The 27,833-nt window shown below is 42.1% G+C and overlaps 1 protein-coding gene, 1 long non-coding RNA gene and 1 other non-coding gene across 40 annotated transcripts in view; 1 reads left to right on the top strand and 2 right to left on the bottom strand.

Annotated features, from left to right (window-relative positions):
- LOC148684471 (uncharacterized) overlaps positions 1–27,833 on the bottom strand; it is a 662,448-nt gene that overhangs the window by 95,967 nt on the left and 538,648 nt on the right. The window lies entirely within an intron of this gene.
- The window catches only part of TCF4 (transcription factor 4), a 365,743-nt gene that overhangs the window by 80,066 nt on the left and 257,844 nt on the right, over positions 1–27,833 (bottom strand). The window lies entirely within an intron of this gene.
- Positions 4,755–4,828, top strand: TRNAN-GUU (transfer RNA asparagine (anticodon GUU)). The gene has a single exon. It is a non-coding gene; the product is annotated as a tRNA-Asn (tRNA).

Genomic DNA, 27,833 nt, shown 5'->3' with positions numbered 1-27,833 from the left:
AGGCCCAGGGCCTGGCGTTGCCATCAAATGGTAATTGATACCATATGAGCCACGAAACAGAAAAAAGCACATGCAAACCACCCCCAGACCCGTGAGAGGTATGAAACGGCAGGCCCCGCTGAGCTGCTAAGTGCACGGTGCGCCATGGAAAACAAGTGTACATAGCTATGGTAACCACCTGTAAATCAGAAAGACCAGAAAAAAGAAAAAAGAAAGGAAACCCCTCGTTGGCAAAGACAGAACCCTAGAGGATAACAAGAGGTTAAAGATCACCAAGGGTTAATGAAAAGGGTTGTTTAGCACAGCAGAAAATGAATGCAGGTGTGAGAACGATCACAATGGAAGTGATGCTTTCTGGTCTCACATGCCTCCCCACCCTCCCCAATTCTTTAATTGCAACATGTTCTCCTGCAATTGCCTTCTGCGAAGCACGGGCAACTTTAATAATAATTGATAATAATAATAATAATAATAATAATAGGTATTTATTTCTCACCCCCCCCAAAAAAATTTTTGTAATGTTAAAGACTTTAAAAAGAAAAAAAAGAAAAGAAGTCTTTTTTTAAAATAATAATAATATCAACATAATGGATTCATTACAAAGAGAATGGTTCAAATGCTCATTCTAAAACCTTAGTGATGTCCTTGTTTCAAGCAAACATCGTGGCTAAGCCAGCTGGAGAACTGGTGTTTTAAAAACAAAGAAGTTTGCTTGGCGGAAATGCAATGCCTCCCACCCCCACCCCCCGGCGCAATATATGTGTTTGGATGAGAAAAAGTACAAGCCACTGTGCTCCCATATATTTTACACCAATGCAATCAAGCAGAAATATGCGGAGACTGCTGCACATTCAAAAGTTGCCGTTCAAAAGCTAGTTTTTAAAACCACAGCTCGTTCCGAGGTGAAATGTTGAGACACAGACCACACCACCCATCTGCTCCTCACTATTTGTTCGAATTCCATCACCAATCACTTCTATACAAACAACAGCCTGATTCTAAACATACCCTAACCATTAGTAGTCCTGAACTCCCCCCCCTTTATCCCACTGTATATTATATCCTAACTCCACAGATCAAGTAAACTTAAAATATTTTCCAGATGGAGCAGCTAAATTCTACATTTTGTGAACGCCCAATGTTAAAAAAAGGTCAACTAAATTAAAAGAGAGAGAGAAAGAAATGCAGCATGATGTCATCCCCATGCAGCAACGTTCATTCTAGTACAGTAACAATAACAAAACACACACAAACACCGAAGGCCATGGGTAGCACCTATTCACATTTCTGCCCCCACTCCACCGCACCCTAGCCAGTGTAGTTTCCAGAATTCGTTTCTGGAATCTTATAGTGTCTGCTACAGTATTTCAATTAACACATCTGCAAGGAAACAAAGCACAGATAAGATCAGCCATGGTCACAGTTTGCTCCAAAGCCGGAGTTAGTTGAAGCCTAATAAACCAACTCTTGAGTCCTCTGTCTCTAAACCTACCCTCTCTACTTTTAGTCACGGGAAATGTAGAGCTCAGCAAATTTTGAGCTAGCTAGCTAGACCTAACAACATGACTTGGGTGACCTCCTTGATCGACTTAGGGCTCCAAGTGATGGGTGCTAGCAGATCATAGAATCATACGAGTTCCATGTAGAGTTGCAATTGTAGAGTTGGGATGACTCCAAGGGTCATCTAGTCCCAACACTGCAGGAAGCTCAGCTAAAGCATCCAAGACAGAGGGCCATCTAACCTCTTTAAAAACCTCCAAGGCAGGACAGTCCACAACCTCCCAAGGGAGGTTTAGGGGGGGGGGTACTCTTTCTGCAAGACCAGGTTTCAAGACTCCTACTAGTCTTAAAAAGCAGAGACATCACCTTGCCTACAAAGGTCCGTATAGTTAAAGCTATGGTTTTCCCAGTAGTGATGTATGGAAGTGAGAGCCGAAGAATTGATGCTTTTGAATTATGGTGCTGGAGGAGACTCTTGAGAGTCCCATGGACTGCAAGAATATCAAACCTATCCATTCTTATGGAAATCAGCCCTGAGTGCTCACTGGAAGGACAGATCGTGAAGCTGAGGCTCCAATACTTTGGCCACCTCATGAGAAGAGAAGACTCCCTGGAAAAGACCCTGATGTTGGGAAAGATTGAGGGCACTAGGAGAAGGGGACGACAGAGGACGAGATGGTTGGACAGTTTTCTCGAAGCTACGAACATGAGTTTGACCAAACTGCGGGAGGCAGTGCAAGACAGGAGTGCCTGGCGTGCTATGGTCCATGGGGTCACGAAGAGTCGGACACGACTAAACGACTAAACAACAACAACAACTAGTACAAAACCCTGTACAAAGCAAACAACAATGATCTTTCCCCCCCTAGTCATCATAGTCTCTTCTTTTTTAACTCAGATGCTGCACGTTTCTCCATATACTGCAATAGAAAATGATTGCAATGGAAAACAATGGTTACTGGAAGGAGGGATTTCCTGCATGGGTTATTCAGCTGGAAGCTGCTTGATGATAGAAAAGGATGCGACAAATGAAGGATATGCTTGAAAGACAGAAGTATTAGTAAGATCAGAAAGTAAATAATGAAAGAAAGAACTGGATTTGCATTAATACCACAGTTTCTAAATGGTTGTCTAGCACCTAACAACAGCTTGCTTAAGATTTTTAGGTGTATCACAAAGACTTAAAGAAGCATGTAGGCGATATAACTAATAGATCTTCTTGATCCAGGAGTAGGTCCGTCGCCAAGATTGAACATAATTGAAGGCTAACACTGTGAAATGTTTGGGTACCACTAGACTAGAAAGAATGGAACTACAAACATGAGTGGGGAAAAATATTTGAATGGCAAAATGATAGTGAGAAATGAGATTGTACTGCTCGCTGCACACAAAAAAACCACCTGAGTTTGCAGTGGCCTACCTTCTAATACTTCACAGATGAAAACAGGATGTTATGTGTTCTTCTAACACATGCCTTTTGGACATGATGTTAAAGAATAATTTTGCACAGAAACAAACCTCAGTCTCACACACTCCCCCACCTGCAGCAGCACAGCTGCTAGGGGGAGATCACTTCCACTTGTGTAGAGATTCCCGATCTGTTCAAATTCTGGGTAACACCACCTTACTCAAAACATCCAGGATCAAACCATGGTTTACAATTCCCGAGTTCCCATGTAACAGGGAACAAAAGCTAATTTAAAAGTGGAATCAGATGCTCCCAATTTTGTTGCAGCCCTGCCAGTGGAGGACGCGGAAGATTGGGGCATGTAAGCCTGAGGCTCGGGGAACTTGTTCCTATAGCGCTAAATCATATTCCACACTCTATACCACTTACACGTTGCAGACAGCCTGACCGATATATGCTGTGTTAATTAAATCTGCCTGTCCAACACTTGTTTCTAAAATGGGTATATTATAAACCGAGTTTCCTTTGTTAAAAAAAACACTCAGCTTTAAAAGGTTTATTCCATGTTTAATCAATATAATTATTGCATTTCCTATACAATACCAGTAACTGAGAACATGGTCACCTTCCCCTCAACATCTTGATAAGGGTTATGTGGGGTATCACAGGGACAAGCATCTGGATTTAGACCAGGGGTTGGAAATCTATGGGCTCTACTTCCCAACAGCTCCAGCCCGCATAGCCATTGGTCAGTGATGAAAAAGATTTGGAATCCAAGAACATCTGGAGGGCAACAGGTTCACCACCTCTGGTTTAGTCAAGAATAAAACACAACAGCCAAAGCAAACAAACAATCCAAAGGTGATCTAATTTGGCCTTGAAGAATAAACAACAACAACAACAACAACAACAACACCAGATTCACCCACATCTAAAGATTGGCAGAAATCAGTCTTGGCAGGGCTCCTGCGGAAATGAATTCTAGCATCTGCAGGGCCACAACTAAAAAGGCCCTGTCTCTAGTGCCTACCAATGACACATTCACCAATGACAGGACAAAGAACGGATTCTGTTCGACTTCCGAGGTACGACTGTAGTTTCAACAAATCAACCCCAGAAGCAACAATACAGACAAAATAAGGAAATATTTAACCGTGAAAGGGCCTAGAAAATAGAGACTGTTCAGGGAAGAAATTCCCCAAAAGGATGTTATTTTCTTTTTGTATGCCACGACAGCAGCGAGAATATTAATATTAAAGTATTGGAAGACGCAAGAATTACCAACAGTGGAATATTGGGAAATGAAGATGATGGACTTTATGGAACTGGCCGAGCTGACCAAGAGACTGTGTGACCAGGGAGAAGAGTCGGTGGAAGAAGACTGGAAGAAATTTAAAGTTTATTTAAAAAAGAATTGCAATACTTGAATTATTTGAATTAGATTTGGAAGTTGTTATAGGCTGTAGTGAGAAGTATGTTTAGTATTTAAGGATTTTTCAGGTATAACGGTTATAAACATGTAAAAAAGATATGACATGATATGAATTAGATTAGAATATATTTGAAATTATGAAACAGAAATTGCTAAGGATAATTTATAGTGAAGCACAGATAGGGGGGACATGAGGAAGTCCCATTACGAAGTAAAGGAAAGTGATGGATAATTAAGAAATTTTATTGTTGTTTCTTTATTGTATTGTTTAATGGTTTGTTTATTTTTTGTGTATGTTTATTTCTGTTTGTTTGTGTTGTTATAAAATGAATAAAAAAAAATTTTGAACAGAAAATAGAGACTGTTCCCAGAAACTTAAGTTGAAGCATATTATGTAAAATGTTTCAGTTCATGGTCTCTATGGCCCAATTGGTCAGTGCATCTGGCTGTTAACCAGAAGGCTGGTGGTTTGAGCCCACCCAGGGACAGCTGTGGGGACAATCCCTGCATTGCAGGGGATTGGACAAGATGACCTTCGGGGTCCCTTCCAACTCTGCAATGCTATGATAATGAGTGACATCCACCCTGCTGGCTTCTAGTGTGGTAATGACCATCCTAGCTCTCAAAGAGAGCCAAGTTTCAAAGGGGGAAGGAAACAAGAGAAGATTTTCTTTGGAATGTATTGGGGATTTGTGAAGTTCTCATCTCATTCCAGAAAGGACCAGACCATTATTTCACAACTTGATTGGTGGAAATAAATCTTGATTGGTGGAAAGAGGCAGGATGTCACCTTGTTTTTCTTACCTGTGGCAGGCACTGGCCGAAAACAGAGGTTAAGGGGAGAGATTGTGCTATATTTGCAATCTGACAAGTTCCATGGCAAGGGATGGGGTGGAGATCGCATTAATTACCGACAATATTAAAGAAGAAGAAAAAGAAGAAGGTTCAAATATGGCTTTAACCCTGTAAGAATTGGGGAAGGAAATCTACTGAAGAAATGGAAGAGAGGGGACAAGTAGGGCCTACAAAGGAACAGTAAAACAGTTTCTCAACAGTTATTCTGTTTCACGTAAAGATACAACCCCGTTAGGTACACAGGATGTGGCAGGAATAAGGTAGGTCAAGCATGAGAAGGAAATGTAAGGTGAAAATGATGTGCAGAAAATGAAGGAACAAAGGAAAGACATGCAAGCAACAGTAAGGGTTGATACTCAAAGGGGATGCTAATTCCACAATCCCATTATTTCAATAGAAGTCGGGAGGGGCTTGGAAATTCAGCACCAGCTTTTGCATGGGGGGATTTTTTTATTATTATTATTTTAAAGTGTAAAGGAGAAATGATGGAAGACAGAAATAAAAGTGACGACAAAAAGAACAAAGGTGCCATTTGGCAGAAATTCAGGGGTGGCTGCCATATGTAAATTCTAAATCACATTTAATTTAAGCTAGTATGTCCCCAAGCATTTTTTAAAAAGGGCTCCCAGTAGAGGGAGAGAAAAGAAAGAGAAGCAATTCATGTGTTTTCCTTTCATTTCCTCTCAGCTATATGGAATTTCTCCTAGCCAGATTTACTGAGAACCATTTTGTGTTTTCAATTTCTACATTCTGTTTACAAATACACATGAATGCAGAGAAGGCATGAGACATCTGCTCAAATTCTCTTCCATGACTTCTCTGCAAGAAATGAACCTTACTTTGAGGATTTTTTTCCCAGTGACTATGGTCATTACCTACCTAGTACAGCGTGATCAAGCAACTGTCAAGGAATATACTCTTCATTAATTAGATTTTACCACTTTCTGTGAAACACCCCCAGCAAATTCCTACTAATCTTGTTTTCCATACTACAAACACTGTCATTCACGATCTCCCTCTCTGATATATCATCTGCAACACTCATCTAAAATCAAAGGAGTTGCATTTATCTGGCTCAGATAGTGTGAAATATCACTAAAATAATGGCATTGAGTGTCAACTATAAAATACTAGCCGTACCTTTCCCACAGAAGCACTTAATAAAAAGAAAAAAGAAAAATCCAGCCTGCAACCTGAATGTGCAGGATACAGTAAATTACTGAACACTTCTTCAAAATGCTTCATTTGAAATATTTATTTGCATTGCACTTTAAATGCACTAAAATTGAATTTGTCAGGCGACTGGATAGTGGGTGGAACTAAGAGAGATATCCAAAGGTACTATACATGTTGATCCAAGAGCAGAGAAACTGGAAAGTCATAGGGAAGGTTAAGATATGGAAGTATCTTAACACTAGGTCACAGGAAAAACAGCCTTGTCTCTTGGCTTAAAAAACAAACAAAAACTATTGGCCTAAATCCAACTCAGAGGTGGGCATACTAAATCCATTAGTTTCAATGGAACTAAACAAGCCTAGATAGATCATTAAATTCTTCAGGATGCTATGGCACAGCTATCATGATGCAAATTTCCACATTTATTACAATAAACATCAATGTATCTTTCGCTAGGCCCATCTCACATACGCGAATTGCTTCAAAGTGCCATATGGCAGCTGAGACATTTAATTGTACCTATGCAGACTTTTAATTGTATCTGCCCTATATAGAAATGTTTCTTCAACTTTAATGCTAATATGACCTTTGCATGCACATGCTCTATGGGCTGAGTTGCATGGCATCCTCAAAGTGGCCCTTTAAACTGTGTGGGCGATTTATGTTTTGTGTAAATCTGGAATTATGAATAAAGGTTTTTTTAAAAATAAACTCTGTGGGTGGTGGGGGGGGGAGGGTTATTGTTTCGTTTGTTATGTATTTTTGTGTTTTTATACTGCAAACCAAGCTGTGATTCTTGGATGAAGGGTGGTATACAAATAAATAATTACAATTATAATAAAGTCCTGCTGCTATATTTTGGCCTGAGAATTTTATTAATGTTAACATGTCAACAAGTTTAGCCTTTAACGGATGTTGCTATTAGGTGACTAAGGGGTGGGGGGAGATCTCCCTGTGATGAAACTGGTTGAGGAAACCCACACTAAAATGTTCTAGGTAACATAATGTGTGAATTTAGTTGTGGATGCACACTTCATCCCCATCATTATGTGAACAATGGAAGAACACACAAAAAGAAGAAAGGTAATGTGTGTGTTTTTGGAATACAGGTGCCTGGTTCACATGTCACACTAAACTATGACTTAATGCAAACACGTGGGCTCCTAGATATAAACTTTGCTCCTCCCTAGTTCTTTCTGTTGCTGAGCTGTGCTGAGCTAGCGCAAGGTTTGGCTTAGCATGTCATCTGAACCTGGGCTCATAGTTAATCAGGAGCAGGCTTCCTCAAACTCGGCCCTCCAGATGTTTTTGGCCTACAACTCCCATGATCCCTAGTTACTAGGACCAGGGATGAAGGGAATTGTAGTCTCAAAAACATCTGGAAGGACGAGTTTGAGGAAGCCTGGTGTGGAGAGACTGCGAGCAAGGTTTGTTCTTGGTCTGGAGACAAAGCAAAGTGGCCAGATTCACCACTCCAGGAACCTGCGCATTTGACATTTGCATTAAACCAAGGTTTGGCTTAGCACAATGTGCAAACCAAGCCAACATAATTTCAGGTGGCTATTGGTTACTGCTACTTGACTAGATTCCTGGAAGTTAGTCAAAGTTAGCACCCACAATCTTCTCAAGCAATTCATGCAAACTATGCAACAGAAGGGAAATAGGTGACAGTAGCTTCAGGTGCAAAGACACAATAAAAATACAAGGGGGGAAATGTTTGCTTTTTATGTCAGAGGAGATGTCAGTACCCATTAATAAATCTATCTGCTAAATCTACTCTTATTCATGAGGGACATCACTGAGTTAAACTAAAATAAATTATCTTAATTAAATGGAATTGTTGTCTTCCTCCTGCTATCATTCCCAATTATTACATCCTAATCAGTCCTTTTGGGAGAAAGCACGAGAAAAGGCTGAGAGATACATTGCCTATAAACAATTTGTCTCTACGTCAAGAGGTGATTTTTTTTCATTAGTTGGGCCTTGAAATGCATCCTGTCCTGCATAAACGGGATCAAAAGTTTAAAAGGGTATCGGTTCAAAACAGCAAAAGGAAAGCTTTTTGTGTCATCAGCCAAGCACTATTTCCTCTTAGGCCCCTCCTACAATTAAAAGCCTTGAGCAAGGCAGAGGCAAATCGGAAATATGCAAATCATTTGTTTAAATGAGAGCTGAAGGATTTAATTTTGACCTGAATGGCAAGGTAATGCAATACAGAATGTGACCCTTTGACCACAGCATAGAAAGAAGGCTAGGAATAGAGTTTCAGCAAATTTAACAATATTGTGCTCGAGGCCAAACCATTTGTGCCTTGGTCTGGCAATATGCTAAATTGGGATATTATGTAAAGTAGATAAAACAAAACACACCACAGCTGGTCTATTAGAAGTATGTGGATTCCATGTATCAAGGCATCTAACCACTTAGACTCAGGGGTTGTCTATGCCAGAACATTGCAAAAGACAGATTCCCCACACTTAAAGCCATGTGTGATACTCATCTAATGCATGATGAAAAACTTCCAGAAGAGGAAATTCCACAATGCCTTTGGGCAGTCTGCTCCATTGTACTAACATCTAGGGAGTATTTCCTGATATTCAGCATAATTCCCTCAATCTTTGCCGTTTTGATTCAGCTTGACCCCATAGCTTCTTACATTGCACTCACAAGTTTCTCTTTCGCATAGCTCCTTTTTGAACATTTGAAGAAGAAGAAAAACTAACCATATCCTGGCTTGATCTTCTTTTCCTTTTGCTATATCACCTCATTCATTTGTGACCTAAAACCTAATGTGATAGATATGAATTTGATGAAATTGCTATAAGTTGTCGTGAGCCAACAGGATAGGACAGGGTTTAAGAATAATAAATCGATGGATGGATTCCCCAGCGCTATGACCCAAACTCTTCATTGGCTTTGCTGTTTTTCTCTGAGGATGGAATTATATGGTACAAAAATAAAGAAGGGGGCTGCTGCTAAAAACAGAAGCCCCCACGTCAAGTTCTGTCCTCCCCTCTCTCCATGATGCGTTGTCCAACTTACTTCGTGTCCTGGCATCATTATGCTAAATGTTGCCTTGCCTTGCTCCTGCTCCACAGTGTCAGCTGCTAAAAGGCTGGCCCTCAGAACAACAGCACTGGGGCATGAAATAAACTGAATTGCATGCTACAGAGGGAGGGAGTCTGACACGGGCTGCCATTTTCAACTGCATACCCCCCCACCCCCATTTCTATGTAAACAGGAATTAGGGATGGGGGAGGAATTAGATTCAGTTTGCATTCAAAAGTGAAGCTACCTGATTTGCACTTCCCCAAACAATACATGAACCAAAACACAGCCATCCTTTGAAATTCACACTTCTCTGAATTTTGCAATGCAGTTTTCCAGATGAAATTGACAGGTTCGGCCATCCCTGGTTGGGATAGACATTTTTTTAAAAACGAGCACATAAATGATTCGTTTTCACTCATTTAAACCCTTTTCACACTAAGCCACAGAAAAGGGGAGGGTTTCAGCTATGTGTAAGATTTCGATTCATTAAAAGTTGATATTCAGATCAAAAAGGAGGGCTTGGATGCAAGGGCGTACCCACCATTCGGCAAGTTAGGGCAGCTGCCCTACTCTAGAAGCAGGGCTGGTGGGCAGAGGCGGAGCACAGCCCGGCGGAGCGCGAGTTCGCCATTCCCGCCGCACCGCGCCGCACCCTCCCTCCAGCTCCCCGGCGCGCCCTCAGGCAAGGCCAAGCGCGGCGGGGAACCAGGGAGCGCGGCGCGGCGGGCGGGAACGCTGAACTCGCGCTCCGCTGGGCTGGGCTCCGCCTCCGCCCACCAGCCCTGCTTCTAGGGAGGGGCACAGCCCGGCGGAGCGCGAGTTCGCTGTTCCCGCCCACTTTGTGGCCCCTCCCCTTCCGTGCCTTGGCCCCTCCCCTTGCCCCCCCCTAGTTTTGATCCTGGGTACGCCCATGCTTGGATGTGCAAAGGATGCAGATGGAACATTTCCCTAGACGGCTCTTAGATCACAGATGAAGTGTTCCATACAGTAGTCACGGCAAGAAATTTTGATATCTGAAATGGTTGCGAAGGTGTATAAGTAAGCATGCTATCCCAAAAATGATTGCCCAAGAAGGAGCAACTGCCCTTAGTATACAGTATATGCAAATTAAGTACATTTACAAATTAAGTCCACAATTCCTCTACTTTGCCATTTATTCTCAAACACAACTTGGGTATGTGACAGCAGTAACTGGTCTCATCATTCACACTCCCAAATGAATGAGTGGAGAAGAAAGTATACAGAACGGGTTTGGGGAAAATAAAATAATGGAATACATAAATCTGACAAAAGATTCCTGCACTGCAGGAAGTTGCGCTAGATCACCCTCGCGGTCCCTTCCGGTGTGGCTGCACAGGTGTTAAGGCATTGCTCTCTTGTCTTCCCAATGCTGTGTGTTTCTGTTGATTACTGAAAGAGAGGGGGGGCGCAAGGCAGAAAAAACTTGGATCTCTATGGGCACAGCGCAAGTGCAGGGTCAAAGTGGCTCCACCGCTGCACCCGCATAACATCAAGCTCCTTTTGCCTGGCCCTTCACCCTCTTTAATTGACGGCAGTGCATGTTGTAGAGAAGATGAGAGAGCCATGCAGCCCTGCCTGTGGCGGCCACACTGGCCATTGATGTTCCTAGTACCCATCAACCTATTTTATTACAGTCAATGTCCAGGATTCAAAACTACACTTTGCCCAAATAAACAAAACAAGGCCAAACAAAACAAAACAGTGATGTTTAACAATAAAATCACTGGTGACCATATAATGCTATGGAAAACCAGATACAGAAAGCAAAGTTGTTAAGTTTGCTGAAGTTAGTAGCTGACACCAGTGTCTCAAGTCTTTGCGTGCTTGTGCTTATGTGAGTGGAATGGCAGCACCAATGTGGAAGAAGGAGGTGTCAGCTCAGGATAACCCTGAAGTTTGTGAAATCACATTTAGTGGCAGGGGCCCTTCCCCAAGCAGGCCCAACGAAAACTGAGTGTGACCATGGAATGCCGACCAGCAGTTGAAAGGGGTAAAAAACACTACTGAAACTAGGTGGGAGGGGGGATGGAATGAAGCATCTTGGAAAATGGGGGCAGAGGGAGAAACACACTGATATAAAAAGGGCAGAGAGAAACCTCTCAATAATTGGATGGAAGTGAGAGCTGACTTCCATCAAATGACTTAGAAATCAATGGAGAAATCCAATATTTTGACATAACTGGATTTGGGTACCTGCTCCCCCCATCCCTCCCCAAAAAAGGGCTTTCTACCAAAATAGTCCAATGAAGACCGAGAATGCTCAATGGTCATGGAATGCTGCCTGAATGTAGTGGGGTGAGCAAGACGAAAAACCAATGGGAGGGGGGATAAGGGAATGGAGTGCTTAAAACCCCAAACAGAAGCACTCCAGTCTGCGACATGTTGACAAAGGGTCCCTATTTGTCTTATTATAATGTAACATAGGAAAATAATTCTAGATCAAAATGACAATAGCAACAAAATTTCCTATATCAGGGGATAACTCAAATTCTTCTTTGCACCAAATGTTGTATGTTTGCTCATTCGTTAGTTAGGTAAAGGTAAAGGGACCCCTGACCATTAGGTCCAGTCGTGACCGACTCTGGGGTCCCGGCGCTCATATCGTGTTATTGGCCGAGGGAGCCAGTGTACAGCTTCCGGGTCATGTGGCCAGCATGACAAAGCCGCTTCTGGTGAACCAGAGCAGCACACGGAAATGCCGTTTACCTTCCCGTCGGAGCGTACCTATTTATCTACTTGCACTTTGACGTGCTTTCAAACTGCTAGGTTGGCAGGAGCTGGGACCGAGCAACAGGAGCTCACCCCGTCGCGGGGATTTGAACCGCCAACCTTCTGATCAGCAAGCCCTAGGCTCTGTGGTTTAACCCACAGAGCCACCTGCGTCCTCATTCATTTGTTAGGAGGGTACTAAAAGACGTCTTTACAATTACAGAGATCACCTTTTTTAAAAAGAATGTTGTTGTTGTTGTTTAGTCGTTTAGTCGTGTCCGACTCTTCGTGACCCCATGGACCATAGCACGCCAGGCACTCCTGTCTTGCACTGCCTCCCGCAGTTTGGTCAAGCTTATGTTCGTAGCTTCGAGAACACTGTCCAACCATCTTGTCCTCTGACGTCCCCTTCTCCTAGTGCCCTCAATCTTTCCCAACATCAGGGTCTCTTCCAAGGATTCCTCTCTTCTCATGAGGTGGCCAAAGTATTGGAGCCTCAGCTTCAGGATCTGTCCTTCCAGGGAGCACTCAGGGCTGATTTCCTTAAGAATGGATAGGTTTGATCTTCTTGCAATATTATTCTTAAAAAGAATAATATTCTATATATAATGAAGTTCAAAACACTTTCAGTGAAGGTGGGTTGTTGTTTTACAATAAATGGAGCAAAGACAGCAACTGTATTCTGTTTTATTAATCCAATGTTCCTTTTAAAAATTAATGTTTTCCAGTGCATTGCACTGTTTTTATTTACTGCGGCTTTGAATTTCCGCTTACAGAAGTTTGAGAGAGAAACAGAGTGAAAGACAGACCACAGCTACGCAAGCCTGCTGACTTCTTATAAAAGGGCTAGTTTTAAACTTGTTTACACAACTGATTCCAAATTAATTCAAGATGGTGGCTAGTTACGAGAAAAAGACCATAGCAGGGATTTTGATTAAAGAACTTAAACTCAGCCATGTTCAATTGACCACTAATATAGGAATTTTAGCTCCTCGTTAGGACAAACATTCACCTTCCAGATGTTTTGGACTACAAATCCCATCAGCCCCATCCAGCTGGGGGAAGGCTGGTCTATACCTTTTGCAGTCAAGATGCAAATAATCCACTGAAAACTGTACAATTCTGCATTTACCTAAATTGTGGAGAATAGTATCAATTGTTTGGCATATTATCAATGCACTGGTTTAATATACCTAATATTTAATTGTGCTTTTCGAATTTAAAACAGTGTCTGGAATAAAGTTGAAAGTTTCCCAAGTTGGTTTGACGAAACAACCGTACAAGGACAGTTTCCTACACTGCAAAAGTCCCCATTTAGACATACTGTATGTACATACAGAGTGGGATTGCCCTCTGGTGAAGGCCTCCTTGGTACAGGTCTTTCAAGCCGTGAGCACCATAATGGACCAATGGTCTCCCCAATTGGTACTCTTAACTTTGTTCAAAAGATTCGGACACTTGCTATCTGTGGCACGGAATATAATAGCTTGTAACTGGAAGACATTTCAACTGATACCTTTTGAGTGAATGGAACCAAGGAGTCTGGGAAGCAGCCACTTTGGAAAACTTAACTAAAAAATGAAGGGTAGTTAAGGGCCAGAAAAAGACAGAATTGGTATGGGCTGCAATTGTTGATTTCATAAGAAAGCCTGACTATGGTCACCCGCCATTACTGATATTTGTTAAACTATGGGCTTCCTAACACAGATCCCAGCTGCTCTGAAGAAGGAACTTGTGTACAATTTTTATTTAATTTGTAGATTTCTGAAATACATTAATATACTAATTGTTTAACTATTTGTCCTGCATGCCCAGTGGCAGTGTACTATTTTAGTCCCAAATCTGAGGTTAATGTCATATATGTAATATACATCAAGTAAAGGTAAAGGTAAAGGGACCCCTGACCATTAGGTCCAGTCATGACCGACTCTGGGGTTGTGCGCTCATCTCGCATTATTGGCCGAGGGAGCCGGCATATAGCTTCCAGGTCATGTGGCCAGCATGACAAAGCCGCTTCTGGCAAACCAGAGCAGCACATGGAAACACTGTTTACCTTCCCACTGTAGCGGTTCCTATTTATCTAATTGCATTTTGACGTGCTTTCGAACTGCTAGGTTGGCAGGAGCTGGGACCAAGCAACGGGAGCTCACCCCGTCACAGGGATTCGAACCGCCGACCTTCTGATCAGCAAGCCCTAGGCTCAGTGGTTTAACCACAGCGCCACCTGGGTCAAGTACAAAACTCTAAAATGCAAAATCACACTCATTAGAACAATGCTGAAAATATTAAGGAAAGGTGTGTGTGTGTGTGTGTGTTTTCTTTGTTCAAACAGCAGAATGTATTTCAATGCAGTATTATGGACTACCAGAATGCAGGTCTTAGAGAGAGAAGAGATAGCACTACACTATGCAATGAGCAGCCCTGAAGCTTTACAATTCCATACGGTCATCATTCTCTATGATGAGAGATATACTAGTGGCCTCAAAATGCACTACATTTTATCCTAATGACTTCTGGCAACAAACTACTGCATTTCATACAATTGAGCTTAATGAAGACCATATTTTTTCAGCTTCCTGCCAATGCTCATTATAATGCATTTTTTAAATTTCCTGTGATGCAACAGCTAGCTATATAACCAAAATATTAATGCAAATTGGCATTTCTAAGTTTAAAGTGGTCGTTTGCATAACAGAACCAAACGCTGGGAAAGTTGAAAGAGTGTACACAAACACAAGTGACTCTTAACACCATAATTATTGCAGAGAGAAATGATGGTTTGTGCAGAGCATCGCAATGCACATGATAAAGCATCTGACAGCTTGTGACACTGTTATCTCCTGATGCGCTGTGCTCGTATCTTAATATAAAGAGGTTGTCTGAAAAATACTCAGCGTGCATTTGAACTGATAAAAGAAGAGGAAAAGGAGACAGGCTACCAATCAGAAGTTCATGATTTTGAAATGAAAGGGTATTTTTTGTAAATACTGACCTAACTAAAAAGTTATACGGCACATTTTGACACCCACTCACAGTGAAATATTAACTGTGCAAGCTAATAATAATAATAATAATAATAATAATAATAATAATAATAATAATTTATTATTTATACCCTGCCCATCTGGGTGAGTTTCCCCAGCCACTCTGGGCGGCTTCCAACAAAATATTAAAATGCAATAGTCTGTTAAACATTAAAAGCTTCCCTAAACACGGCTGCCTCCAAATGTTTTCTAAAAGTCTGGTAGTTGTTTTTCTCTTTGACATCTGGTGGGAGGGCATTCCACAGAGCGGGTGCCACTACCGAGAAGGCCCTCTGCCTGGTTCCCTGTAACTTGGCTTCTCGCAATGAGGGAACAGCCAGAAGGCCCTCGGCACTGGACCTCAGTGTCCAGTGGTTATTACGGTTATTACTAGTTCAAACGTGTAGCTGCACTGATCAGTAACTCTGAGCCTGTGCCATGATGGACCAAGCTTCATCTTATGTGGCAATATGCATGTTTACTTGGAAAGTAACTCCAACTGTGTTAAATGCTGCAACCATGTTTAGGATTGGAGCCAAAATGTGGTTTTTGAGCACATTGAAAATATCCCCACCTATAAGTATGCCTTGTATCCAGCTTCAAATGGATAAAAAAAAAACCACCATGCAGAACTCCTGTTATAATGCAGTATGGCTGTGCTATGCATGTTTCTGCAAAGCAGGCTACTGCAAGCCTCTCCTATGCACCTTGCAACCAGACATCCAGCTCAGATTTGTACAGTCCTAGGCATCCAAGCAACCACTGACACCCCCCTGATCCTTATTGTCTTATTCCAAACTCCCTGAGATTTAGAACGCAACCATCTTGCAGTGTGACTTTTAACCAGCATAGATTTGCCCATAGGGCTGGAACAGGGAAAGGCCTGCATTGTGCCCTATGTATAAGGAGAACACAGCAAGAAGCTCTTTAATGGGAAGGAGGCTAGAACACAGGAACCACATTCCTCTGCTTTCTGTGGCTAACTACCGTATGCTTTCGTGTATAAGACACCTCCATGTATAAGACGACCCCTATCTTTTTGAACCCAAAATTAAGAAATCCGTATTTCAAACATCAAACAGAACAACGAGGAGGAGGAGGAGGAGGAGGAGGAGGAGGAGGAGGAGGAGGAGGAGGAGGAGGAGGAGGAGGAGTTTGGATTTGATATCCCGCTTTATCACTACCCTAAGGAGTCTCAAAGCGGCTAACATTCTCCTTTCCCTTCCTCCTCCACAACAAACACTCTGTGAGGTGATTGAGGCTGAGATACTTCAAAGAAGTGTGACTAGCCCAAGGTCACCCAGCAGCTGCATGTGGAGGAGCGGGGAAGCGAACCCGGTTCACCAGATTCCAAGTCTACTTCTCTTAACCACTACACCACACTGGCTCTCAGTGGTGGGGCATCTGTTTTGTATGCAAAAAGTTTCCGGTTCAATCCCTGGCATCTCCAGGTTGTACTGGGCGAGACTTTTGCCTGAACCTCCAGAGAGTTGCTGCCAGTCAGTGTAGATGTTACTGAGCGATATGGATCAATGGGTATAAGGCAGCTTCCTATGGTCCTAAGATATGCTGTCTGTGCTAGCTGTGAATATTGTTAAGGCAGAATATATCTTGCGACAGAAGCTCTACTAATGTGCTCCTTGCATGTGTGAAGTAAAGGTATTTAGACCAGGGGTGCACTTTTAGTCCCACCAAAAATGTCACTATGTCGCCATGTGTTGTCCAGAGCAACCCGGAGAGAAAGCCACAATGCACAAGCTTGTGATCAGGACACCTGCACAACCACTCTAAGTAATCGTAATTATACCCTGTGCATGAAGAGGACTCACATCACCCAGGTGTATATTACAGCCAATGAAGACATTGCAGGCTGACTCAAGCACAAGCTGAATAGAGGTTTACATGCGATAGCGGCTACAGACTTATCTAGGAGTGTTAATAAACAAACAAACAAATCCCAACATACATCAAAAGGGCATTTAAACATGTGATTTGCACAAGTCACTTTTAGATTTGGCAACAACTCCTAAATGGAAGCTGATTTGGGCTGCAAGAATTACCCGGTCGTGATCCCACGGAAGTCATTGGCAAAACTGATATCATATTCAGTAATGCAGAGCTGAACATTAAGTTGATCTGTTGTACAGCTGGAATTGCTTACAAAAGCTTCCAGACACTACATGTGAGCATGCCAAGGATTGTGCCTCCAGGTAGTTTAATTTGGATTTTCAACTGAAGATCCATGAATTTAGTAACAGAGTGAACCTTATAGCTGACTAGTTCAAAGTGGTAAGACAGGTAAACAAATGTAGCCATAATGAAAGTAACTGTCGCAAAGTAAGAGTGAGGTTTTAATGACCTAAATCCTAGAGTGCAAGTTGTTCTCACTCCTGCAGGGATAATTCTGGCTACCAAAAGAGAAAGGAATGTTGTTTTTAGAAATATGTGCAAGTATTACAGCCGAGGATCGAGCAAATACAAATGTATTTTATACATCCTTGCCAGATAAGCTTATACTTAAATCAATGCACGTACACTCTTGGCCAGGGGTCGGCAAGGTTTGCCTTGCCTGGGGCAATTCACTCCAGCGGAGATATCTCCGTGGGCTGGATTGCGTGTCCGCCTGCCCACAATTTCCAGCGTCTGCGCAGACACAATTTCTTGCATCTGCGCAGACATGTTTTTTGGCTTCTGCACACGCACAGATGCCATTCCCGGTGCCGCGGAAGTGAGTCCCCACGCCACACTGGTTTACAGCAGCGCGCGGGGGCTCATTGAGCGGGCGGCTCATGGGCCGGATTAAAGACCCACTGGGCCACTTGTGGCCCATGGGCCTTAGGTTGCCTACCCCTGCTCTTGGCAATTCCTTTAAACCACATATATTACCCCTTAAATCAAGGATAGGCAATGTGCTGCCCCCTCTAGGTGTTGCTGGAACACAACTCCTATTAGCCTCGGCCGGCATGGACAGTGATCAGGAATGATGGGAGTTGTAGTGGAACAATATCTAGAGGGTATCCCATTGGCTACTCTTCCTTTAAATAATAATTCCAAAACCAATCAAGTACATTAATATTTCTAGGCACATCACATTTTCTCTGTTTGGTCAGAATGGCACTTACCAATCAATTACTCCCCCCACCCCCTGGCCACCAAACAGTATGGATTCATGCCTCCTTCGTCTTTATGTAGCATTACATCTGCACTGAAGTTCATGATAGCGATGGTTAGGCTTAAACCAGAGCTTGACAATATTTGCAGGTTTGCAAATATTGGTCAAAGGTAGCCATGGGCTGTGCTACTCTCAGTGCAGGTTTGATATAGTTCAGACTGAAAAATGAAGGGAGGGGGGATTCATGCTGGACAAGGGAAGAGGGACCCTGCAGAAAACCTCTTGATCATTATGTTTCAGGCACAGGGGTTCAATCTGATGAGCTGCATGTAATGTGACAAATATAAATACTTGGTATACAACCCAAAGTGTTCCTCACACATTTATTTTTGAAACACAGCAACAGACCAAGTGTGTCTGGAATATAAATCATTATTGCAAATAAATACTGCGCAATTTAAAGAAACAGACCTGCTTTTGCACACCACACTAAGTCAAACCATCGCTTAGGGAGAATGTTCGAGTGCACAGGCTCTAGGAGAGGAGATCGTGGCTGCTTTGCCCCTTTCGCCATGCAAAGTGAAGCCATTCTTTGGCTTAGTGTGTTGCCTGAGTTTAGCTCCTCCCCTGGGCAAATCACAAGCCTTAAACCCAGGGGTCAGCAACCTAAGGTCCATGGGCTACAGGCAGCCCACGGGGGCCATTTAACCGGCCCACGAGCCGCCCCCGAACTGAGCCACCCGCTCGACGAGTCCCCGCACGGCGCACTAAACCGGCGCAGCGCAACGACTCGCTTCCCCGGCGCCGGAAAACACGTCTGCGCAGACACCAGAAATCACAGGTGGGTGCTGGAGTGAACCAGCTGAGGTGAACCAGCTGGAGTGAACCAGCCGACCCCTGCCTTAAACCATAGGATAAACGTTGGAAACAGCCCTTGGTTACACTGCAGGAAGAGTTGTACCATGAGCCGAGGTTCAAACGACACCCTAAACCAGACTATGGCTTACCGTAGCTCTTTGTGGAGTAGTAGGAAAACAACTAGGGGAGACTGAAGCATCTACAAGCTCAACTCCAGGAGCCCTCGCTTGTGGATTCACACTCAGCCATGGTTTGGGCTCAGTGTAGTGTGTGAACCAGGCCACATAACACTCCTCTAACAGTCTCCAGCTGTTCTTTTGGCATTGGTTTAGCATACTGTATAAATACATCATGGCAGACTTTAGAACTTCAGCGACAACAATGACTAGATATGTTATTTTCTAGTTCTCAGGCAGACTTTTTAATGAGAAATGTAGGAACGCTCCTCCTGTGGCACAAGCCTCTTGATCTCCAAGCCAACTAAGAGAGGACTGCTTAGATTTTTGTTTGTTTTCCTTTGGCAAACGTATGGCAACTGCAGTTATTTTCTCTTCTAAGACTACAATCCTGTGCACAATCCTAACGCAAATGGAACTTTATTCCAAGTATGTACAGGATCAGACTTTCAGAACTGTGAGAAGTCGTCTCAGATCAATATGTTTCTGTTCTGATTACTCTGGTTAATCAGTAACAATATTCAGGAGGAGGAGGAGGAGTAGCATTTATTATTTACTTCTATTTATAACCTGATGTTACTCTCTATAAATACAATGCATAATAGTGATGCTACAAAACCTGGGTTGCAATAATCGAAGAGCTGAACCTCTATCTTGCCCCAGTTCTTGTCAAACATCAGTTGAGTAGAAAGTGTTTTTGGCTGTTCCTGGTTTAAAACTCAGAATGGTCTACTCCTTAAAACTCAAGGCACCATGGAAGTGAAGATGGAATGGATTTCAAAATATATTTATTGTTGATGAACCACTCTCTCTGTTTTGCTATTACTTCCCAAAGTCTTAGGATGGGTGTTGGGATATTTAAGCCTGCTCTGTCCTCACCTTGGCCTTCTGTGGCTGTTGTTTTTTTCGCAGCACTCATTTTCCAACCCTTACTATGTAAACACATTGGCTAGTTGCCTTTCTTGGTCCAAGCAAGACTTGCCACAAGAGTTAAAGGGAAGCCTCTGCTTCATTCTCACACAACCCAACTCAGTTCGTGGTCGAGCAAAAGGACACTTTGGCCAGAGATGTCTCCCCTACGAACTCTGCTTCTGCTAACCTTCAAAATCCAGAACAACACAGGAACCCATTTAATTAATATGCTCTTGATATGTGCATGCAAAACAAAATTAGCCACCACCACTATCCAATAAGTCTAACTTGGAATCATTTTTCAATGTGTGATCGGTACAATGCTGTATGGGGGAATTCAAGTTAATACATGGTAAACTAGGTAGCATGTATGTAACAGGGGTTCCTCTGGAGTTTGGCTGTGGGTTTCCTTGCTGGGCTGATCTAAGCCCATTCCATACAGTAAAATCTTGAAACACAATGTACGATCTTGAAACACAATGTACGAAACACCTGCCCTTTAATTATGTATCTATTTAGATTAATCAGGACCTTTTCCTTACTTTTTTCCTCTAACCTATCTCTTACTGTAGCATAGCTGCCAAGTTTTCACTTTTCTCGCGAGGAAGCCTATTCAGCATAAGGGAAAATCCCTGTAAAAAAGGGATAACTTGGCAGCTATGCTGTAGTCCACTACAGTACATTGGCAATAATGTTCAATCAGTCTATGCACATTTGAAATAAGATGTCAGGACTGTGTGGCAGTTAGCCTAGACAAGGGGTAGGCAACCTAAAGCCCGTGGGCCCGATGCGGCCCAATCGCGTTCTCAATCCGGCCCATGGACGGTCCGGGAATCAGTGTGTTTTTACATGAGTAGAATGTGTGTTTTTATTTAAAATGCATCTCTGGGTTATTTGTGGGGCATAGGAATTCATTCATCCCCCCCCAAAAAAAATATATAGTCTGGCCCAACAACATGGTCTGAGGGACAGTGGGCTGGCCCATGGATGAAAAAGGTTGCTGACCTATGGCCTAGACAGCAAAGTGGTCATCTGAATGATCTACCGTGCGCACAGATCCTAGGTTTACTGTGGCATTTGGTGATGAATCCAGGTAGACAAAAACAGTTTGTCCATCTTGAATATTTGGATTTCCAAGCAGGGGGATTTGCTGACAAAGCACCTTCCAACTCTGATTCTATGAATGAAAGAAACCTCCAACTGGATCGTGTTAATTGCTCCAAGCTTTGTGTATTTCAAGCCCATTCTTTCCATTTTTGCATAACATTTACATATGTGCTTTTGTTGGTGGTGCTCAAGAGACCACCTGGTGGTATAGACTGTTGCACCAGCATTATTGGTTGGAATGCAGTGAGCTGCCAAGGTGGAATATGATAAATGTAAGCATCAGGGCCTAAATTTGCCTATATCTTTAGAAGGTTATAACATGCAGATTATAATTTTGAACAGTCATATACATATAAAAAGGATAAAATTCTAGCAGGTGGCATTCATTATCAGCTCTGGTACCTTTGGGGGTGGGGAGCAGGTAGTTTTAATGGACCCCAAGGCAAAACCAGCAGCAATATCTCTAGACATACTATGGGGAAAGCATTCATATAAACACATGGAACCTATTGCTAATGGAGACCAAGTTGACACTGGATATTCTACCCCTTTGTATACATTTTTTGGACTGAGTCAAAAAGGGGTGTGCATGCGCCTTTTGCAAACATTTGACATCCTGTAAAAAATGCCACCACCTCTTTCAGGTGGTGCCAAAGGTAGTGGCAGCTTTTGTGAAGCCCTGTTTCCAGTGATGTTCTCACCCTGAATCAGTCTAAACGAGCTTCATTTGCCCTCAATCACATCATAATGTAGCCAAATCTAATTTGCCGTGTGACGATAGCACCGTTCCTGCGCAGGTGTTTGATGAGACCTATAAGCAAACAAAAAATGGCGCCACAGCACCAGCCAATTGAGGCAACAGACAACAACAAATGCTTTGGAGGGAAAGGCCCCAACGATGCTGAAAGTTTTATGCATTCTTATTAAATACACGTAGATTTTAAGTAAGTTGCAGGGGGCCTTTCTTCCTCCCCCCAATGAAATCCCATGCCAACTGATGGCACCAAGTGATTTGACTGGATAAGTAAATATGGCAGCAGTAGCAGCTATACTATACATTTTAAGTGCTTGGAATAGATTTTGCAGAATTGTTTTCCCCTTCAAGCATAAGTACCTGGGAGTATGTCCCATCTAACATAGAGAGAGTTAATTTGAGTAAATATGCACAGGATTGTGCTGTTAAAGTCTGATGTATTTTAAAACAATTGTTTAGAGATGACAAACAAAAGAAGCACTTTTGCTCCTAGGGGTGTGAGTGTCTGTAAGATGTGTTGTTTTATCATTTAAACACTTTTTTGACAAGATTTATGTGTCTGTAGAAATAAGAACAGTGCGAATGAGTTTCTGCCAACTTGAAATGCAGAATCTACATCAAATGCATGGTTTCGGGATTTTGTAGAGTTAATCAAATTCCATCCACATTAGTTTCGAGAGGGGCCATTTTAACAAAGGAGCTTTCCAGCGCAAATCGTAAGGGTGTTTACGAAAGTAGGAAGCCCCACTGAGCTCAATGGAACCTACTTCCTGGTAAGAGTGCATAGGATAAGATCGAATGTTCAAAAGGGCTTAATTTATTACGTAGCTCCTTCCTGTTGTAAGTGATTTCAAAACTGCATGTGCATATTTCCGACAGCTCCAGTCAAGAAAACAGGCTTGCTTTTATTTGCAAGTGCTGGGAAATGGGATTACCATAGGCAAATCAGAACATATCATATTACTGTCCTACTATTCACATGCTTAGTACTACACAAGGTCTCTTTTTCAGGTGTTAATAGAAAAATCAATTTTGCATCACAACAGCTGGGATCGTTTTAAATATCACAGCTGTCAGGATTTGAAAATAAGTAATCTGAACCTGGCCGCTGTGTTGAAAATACACTAAAATGAAAATGCAGCTGATCTGTATATATTACCCCCTTTGCCAATCGAACTTCCGGTATCACTGCACAAATATCTAATAACAGGTCTCAGCATTTTAGCCAGCTAAGGCAATGGTAAATGGATGGGATTTATTTCCCACATGAAGCAGGTGAGGGGCTCACCAAAGCAACAGTTAAATTATCTGTTTTATGTATATCATCTTAGCATAGCTGAAAAAAATAATAATTACAGAAATAGTGCTACAACTCTAAAAACACATGCCTTGATTTAAAGAACATTCAATCTGTTTATGTAAGTATTTTGCTGCCAAGCCAGTTTTCAGATTAAGTAATAGATGTGATAAATATCGGGCCTTTGTAATCCTAGAAATTGAAATGCTTGTATTAAGACGAAACTCTTCAATTGTTTGTAGTCCGTGCAGAAACAATTTAACCATTTATTTCCTAACAGTTAAGCCCTGGGACTATTCTGGGAAGCTATTAATCAAGTCAGAATATATCTACAATGGGACTAACTTGACTTCCCTCAAATCCAGAGCAAAGGCATTAATTTAAAGACTATAAAGAAGTATGGTAAGAAAGATTTATTTTGAACTAATGATAAACAGCAACAAGAAACGTTTTCAATTTCTGAACAGGGAGCGGCTGGATATGAAGCCAGATGAGAAGTCACACCCTCCACCCCCAAAATATGTCATGGGTGGGAGTTGAACTGCCACTCAGTGAACTCTCTCGAGAGCTCAAAGGCACTCTCTGCATGCCACTTTCCACGAGCTCAAAGGGATTGCTTCCTTCATGTGTTCTTACACTGTGCTCTGGTGCTGAAAGGGGAACTGGGTCTAGCCCAGGCATCCCCAAACTTCGGCCCTCCAGATGTTTTGGACTACAATTCCCATCATCCCTGACCACTGGTCCTCTTAGCTAGGAATCATGGGAGTTGTAGGCCAAAACATCTGGAGGGCCACAGGTTGGGGATGCCTGTTCTAGCCTATGAGAACTTGTACAGAGACCCTCTGAGAACTTATGTAGCATGGTAACCAATAATGCAATCTGAGAAGTCATAGAATTTTAGAGTTGGAAGGGACCACGAGGGTCATCTAGTCCAACCCACTGCAATGCAGGAATCTTTTTGCCCAGTGCGGGACTCGAAGCCACGACCTTGAGAGTCTCATGCTAACTGAGTCCCTGGTTACAAAATTCAGCAGGCAGCCTAAGGAAAGCTACTATTCTCTCAACTTTGACCCTCCCTCTCATCTGCAATATGGGGAGATTTTTGCAATGATTTCTGAGATGAAGTGCTTTGATGACACTTTATATTGCTAATATTGTTATTATTAGTTAAGTACAGAGGAATATGAAGGAGTTCTTCATGTTGCCATTCTTTGTGTGAGCTCCCCTGTCGATAAACGGGCACACATCAAATGCTGCTGGCATAACCAGATTACCAAAAACCATCTGCAAGCCTTACAAAATGGTCTATAAAGTTTACCTTGCTGTTAAAACGGTAAGATGCAAATACTGAAATGATTTCATTATTATTAATATCATTACATTTCACCAAGGCACTACGTATCAATACGCACAACCACCATCCTTTTAATCTTTAAGCCATGGAAGAGAACTCTTAAAAACAAAACAAAACAAAAACAAGGGAAGGGAAGGGAAGTCATTGTTACTGGACGAGGCTTCATCTTAAAAAGATGTCAAAACATGCAATGCTACATGGAAACTACTGCTTGCGTAGAAAACACCACAAGAAAACACACAATTCAGTGAGGAATGGTATCTTTCAGTGGAATTTAAGATCATATCTCTGTGCATTGGATTGTAGCCCATATCTCTGAACCGCGATTCTGAATGCCCCCGCCCACCCCCCGGAAATAAATCCCAGTGCTCTCAATTTAATTTGCTTTCAAGCTTATTTTGTACAAAGCAAGGGAAGGGGTGCTTGCATCTGGGCCACTGTGTTTAGGATTGGGGCACATAAGTGGATGTGTTTTTTTTAATAAAAAAATAAAATAAACAAAACCATCAGAAACTTTTAGGCAGTACAAATCACAGAAAGTATATTTTCCCCACCTTCTGAATATCCGCTTACAACCTGTACTAAAAGCTTCAGCACTAATCAAAGCAGGCAGAAGACATCACAACGAAAATTACACTAAGTATATTTCCTAGCTGTTTCCATCACTCCCCACAACTGCTCACAGAAACAGTCAAAGAATCATGGTGATTCCTCGCCTGTTGGAATTGTTGTAACAGGTGCAGGAGTAATAAAATGCTGGGCAATCAACTTTTTTCAGGATGATCTGTCAGTTCAGCTTAATAATGCCATTAAGAATGCAAACATTTCTGCAATTTATATTTAAAAGTCAATAAAATAATGGGGTGCACCACTTATCCTTTTTAATTTTTTAAGTAATACATTTGATTATTTTAATCATGTCATCCTTTAACTGGCTGGGCTTAAATATTCAGGCAGTATCAATGTGAATTCCACCCCCCCCCCCAAACCCTCCTTTCATTTTTTATTTTTTTAAAAGCCATTGAGCAATTCTGTCTTGTTCCCTTTAAAACAGAGACTATTTAGGGACAATCAGCAGACATTTGACATTCAGTTGTTCTTAAGGGCAGGGAAATAAGTGAAATAAATCTTTTATTAAAGAGGAAGGATACTGTAATTGACCATAAAGGAGTGGGAATCTGAACCATAGCAGTCAAATAAAATAACTTAGTAATAATAAGGATCAGCTATAAAAACTACCCGAGTGTAATTGCAGGGAGTTTAGCCTAGCAAGTGCAAAATGTTTCTTTTTTAAAATGCCAAAAAAAGGAGAGATAAAAGAAAACGTTAATATTATAGACTCTCCCATTATAATCTGCAGTATTACTAGTACTCAAGGTTTGTTAGTCTATAATTCTCAGTGAATCGCCTACAGAGGTGAAAAAGCCAAGTGAAATGTTAGCCTGGATTGTTAACATCCTCTTTGCATTTTGCAGGTCAGAAGCAGCTGGAATCTAACATTCTCCACGCTGCCCCACCAATTACTTCAACACTGCCTTCTCACTGGACGAGTGTAATTTGGTCTCTATGAAAGCTCAGCTCTGGGTCCCCTGAGGACGGCAGGCAAAGACTACATATTTCAGGGGTGTCTGAGCAGGGACACATTGCAACCCTGCTTTTTCATTTGCCAAGCTTTAGACTAGCCTTCTTTGGCTTGAGCTTGGTTCAATGCCGAAACACACCTTCTCTTGCAACAACCAGGTTTTGTACGCTGGGATATTTATAGCAGCTGTGCTCTTGCTTAGGCTCCTATTAAAAACGGTGCAGGTGTAGTACATTTCCTCTATTTAATTTTTTTATTGTTAATCTTTCGGGACATCACACTAATAAAACAAAACAGGGGGGGAATATACCACACATGGCTATGTGCACGAGCATTAAAAGCACACATGAAGAACTACACATTATAAAACGCCCACAGAATCATCATCACAAATTAGTTGATATGATATTACAAACTGATAAAATCTTAAATAGTAGGAGTTTTACAGGGACTAGCGGCATGACTGCATATTTGCAAAAGGCTCCTACGATGGCGACTATACTGGTAATTCCAACAAGACAACCACCAGCAACAACAAAAACAACAGCACAACTTTACACATGCAGACAACATGCAACTCTACTTTTGTCTGTGAAACTGTCCAGGTAGGAGGGGGATATAAGATGGTTCTAGTTAAGGGTGATAAAGTTGCCCTTTTGACGCGTTAGCAGCCATTTACTTTAGGATGCACAAATGCTTTAAGGATTTCACTTCATGCGCGCACAGCAGAGTTTCTAAGTTACTCCAGTAGCAAAAAATATGGGAACCTGAGCAAATTCTGCAAATTTCCTGAGCAAATTCTGCAAATTGGGCGAAACAAAAATATGGCGTATTCACCTGGGGAAATGTTGTGTGTTCACCACTACGTAAAGTCAATCCTCTGGGTTCTTAGGGAACATACTTTCCCCTCCACCGTCTACCCCAAGATGTCTTTGGAGACAGACATCTGCCACGTGTATAAGCATAGGAAGCATGTCAACAGCAAACCTAGACCGACAAGACGACTGCGCAGACAAAAGTGAAGCGGGTCCACGATCCAGTTAAGCTGAATTACGACGGCTGAAGCCAATTTATCCCCACCCCAAAATTGACTGCAGTGGCACTAAATAATTTCAGCTCGAGGACTGAGAAACTTCATTGGGTTATCTCACACTATTTTCCATATGTGACAAGAGTCCCATAGACGGTGTGGTGGCTGCAAGAAACAGACAGCAGTTGCCTTTTCCAAACGCTTTTAAAAAAACAACAACGGGAAAAATCCTATTAGTGAATGAAGATGACAATACGCCTATGAATTTGGACAGCTCTTGTCTATCTTTTTGCTCTTTCTAAACACAGCTTGGTGCAATATCTCTAAATCCTAGGTCCTTGACATACTACGGCAATTTTACAGTAAACTGAGTATAACATGAACCAGACATATTCTCGAACAGGAAACAAACAGCTCTTCTGCACAATTTCCTGTAGATCACTTGGAAAGGTATTTAAAGACTGTACTGGCAATAA

This window comes from Zootoca vivipara, chromosome 10 (genome assembly GCF_965207765.1).
Source record: "Zootoca vivipara chromosome 10, rZooViv2.hap1.1, whole genome shotgun sequence".
NCBI classification, from domain to species: Eukaryota; Metazoa; Chordata; class Lepidosauria; order Squamata; family Lacertidae; genus Zootoca; species Zootoca vivipara.
Note: the sequence above shows the minus strand (reverse complement) of the source record. Positions and strands in the feature narration are given on the sequence as shown.